Source organism: Castanea sativa, chromosome 6, assembly GCF_040712315.1.
Source record: "Castanea sativa cultivar Marrone di Chiusa Pesio chromosome 6, ASM4071231v1".
Lineage (NCBI taxonomy): Eukaryota > Viridiplantae > Streptophyta > Magnoliopsida > Fagales > Fagaceae > Castanea > Castanea sativa.
The window spans coordinates 47,561,647-47,564,799 of record NC_134018.1 but is presented as its reverse complement, the minus strand read 5'-3'; positions in this window follow the sequence as shown (position 1 = coordinate 47,564,799).

Genomic DNA, 3,153 nt, shown 5'->3' with positions numbered 1-3,153 from the left:
CATCTCATCAAATGGTTTTGAATTATATATAGGTTTTGACTGTTTCAAATTTTTGTTTGGATTTTCTTATCTTCTTCAGTTGGCTTTTTTTTTAATCGGTGAAACAGAGTGGGATTCTAGGGAGCTACATATTTGACTGAGAATGACAGGGGTAGTTTGGTCTTTGACTTGGTTTTCTGTCCAACTTAACAGCTAATTAAACGGTGGGGTGCAAAGTGTTACATTGGCAATAGTTTACGGGGGTAAGTGTGCATTCGTATAGTTTAGGGTGGTAAGTGTAACATGATGTATAGTTTAGGGTGGTAAAGTGTAATTTACCAAAAAAAAAAAAAAAGAAAGTATTTCATCCTGGAATTATTTTGGTCAAGGGGTATCTCTCTCAAATCTTAAACGATAAAGACTATATACAAGCTGAAATACATGTTATTAAGCTCACCTCCACTCATGCAACTCAAGCCAAACCCTTAGCTAAACTAGCTTCTTTTTTATTTTTATTTTTTTAATTAAAAAATAACTCTAAATTACATATTTTTGTCAAGGAGTGGAACTTTTGGATAACATGCAATATATATATATATATATATTATTTTTTTTTTCTGAGAAACAAACACACAATGTACACCATAACTCCACTCAAAAGCCATGGTAACTTTTAGAGGAGAGAGTGGAGTTGTGGTGTGCCTTTGTATTATAACTCATTTTTCTCTGCCTTGTGTGTGCATGTTTGTTTGTAAAAAAAAAAAAGTGTAATTGTCCCACGTTACTTAAGAGAGTATATTGTGTGTAGGATAACATGCAATATGCACTTTTGCACCAAGATTTCTAAAATATGGATCCCATAGTCCTATTATATTAAGCTTTGATCCATCATAAATACTATAATAATGATAATAAGAAGGTGTATTATTAAAATTTGAATTGATAAGGTTTAAAAGTATGCGATGAATAAATAAATAACTATGTGATGAGGACTTAGGTAAATTTATTTGTTATTAGAAATATACATATATAACCAAGAGTGTTGTAACCAAGGAAGTCAATACCGTACCGGAGGCTGTATCAGTTTAGCCACCGGTAGGATATATTTCGAATACCGGTCAATATCGGTGTACCGTTTCGGGTTTACCGCTATTTTATATATTTAATACACACACACACACACATACACACACAGACTCTCCAACTTTTAGTCTCATAAATACCTTCCATTTCAACTATTGTGTACTGATTGATACAACAATCTAAAGATCAACTAGATATTAGAATTGATGCAGGTAAAACAATTAAAAAAGAAGAAAATGGAACTCTTAATTCAAACACCAAATCCAAATTAAGTAAAAGAATTGGAGAGATCAAAGGTTAGGTGAAATAATGAAATTATCTACAAAATACTTTCATTATTGATTATTTTAGAGACAAAAACTGCCATAATTACAAAAAAAAAAAAAAAAAACACAGCATTTTGTGTTTCAGTTCGGTAGGGCCGCTATTTTTTTGGTATAAAATAGAAGTGTACCGGTACCGGTGCACTTGCCGGTACGGTATGTACCGGCCGGTACCGGTACGGTATCGACCACCTGGTTGTAACACAAGGTTAAAACTTGCTCTTATTTATTAAGAAAAATTGGTTGCCAAGAGTCTAAAGTTTGTATCTAATTAGACAATAATATTAAAGAAATGTTATGTTCATAATATTTTTACAACAAAACCTAAGTGGTAAATTATTATTAGTTCTAATTTAAACTCATCATTAATTTTTTTTACACATTTGTAACAGGTAGTAACAATCTACCACTTAAGAATATTTATTGTAAAAGTACTGTAAAAATATTGTGGATATAAAATTTATTATAATATTGATATTTATGATTTAGGAAAAGAATAGATACTTAAATGGAATGGAGGTAAAAAAAATAAAACCTTAAATACATGTAGGGTGTGTTTGGATTTTGCTTATTTTGGTGAAAACTGAAAATACTGTAGAAAAATAAATTTTAAATGTGTGAATAGTACTGTGGGACCCATTTTTAATGAAAGTTTTGCTAAAAAAAGAGGTTTGTGGGTTTTGTGAACAGTGCACGAGATCTATTGGAAGTGCATTGGCTTTGCTGAAATGCATTTCTCAAAAAAAGAAAAGAAAAGAAAAAGAAAATGCAGATGCAGGGATAGTGCTTTTCAGCACTATCCAAACGGGTACGTAATATATGAATTATAAAAAAAAATGGTTTTTAAAAAAATGTTGTCTTAATTTCAAAATAACTTTGTGATGTTTTTGTGGAATCTCCATTTGGAGGCTTGGGAGTGCACTTACTCGACTTATGGGATGGATGCCACTAAGCAAACAAATTAAATTAGACTATAATTAATTATTAGTTAATTATATACGTGTTATAATTGAAGAAAAGCAAGCTTGATTGTTTTAACAATGGCGGATTGTTGGAACAGAGAGAGAGAGAAATGAAGAATCAAAAGTAGATTTCTATTAAGCTTGCATAAAATGAATACAACACCTACACTCTCTATTTATACATTACACAGTTGGTAACTGTTCTGGAAGATTCCAACTTAACAAACTCTAACAACCTCCTAACTAACTAACAAAAATATTATAATTGTATATCACCTATAAATATCTAGATTAGAACTATAACAGAGCACCTAAGAGGAAGAAAAATAGAGGAAGCCCAGCGTTCAAGCTTATTTGAAGGAGTTTCTGGATCATCAAAACGACGTCGCCTGGTTTAAGTGTGATGTAGCACGCGTGAATTAGATTGAGACCAAATACGACGTCGTGCCTCATTAATAGAGCCGTTGCAAAAGTAGCCGTTAGCTTTGGGCATCCTCAACCTCTGTGATCCTATTTTCATCCCCCCTCAAAACCAAAGGGTCAACAAAGACCATGGTTTTGGAGCGCAAATAGAGGAAATGAGAAGATGAGAGACTCTTTGTAAATATATCAGCAAGCTGATCACCTGTGGCAATATAACGAACTTGAAGATCTCGGCGAAGCACTTTCTCACGCACAAAATGATAATCCACCTCCACATGCTTGGTGCGAGCATGGAAGACAAGATTTGAAGCGATGGCGAGGGCAGAGACATTATCACACCAGAGTTTAGGAGCAAAGGAGAGGAAAATGCCAAGATCTTTCAA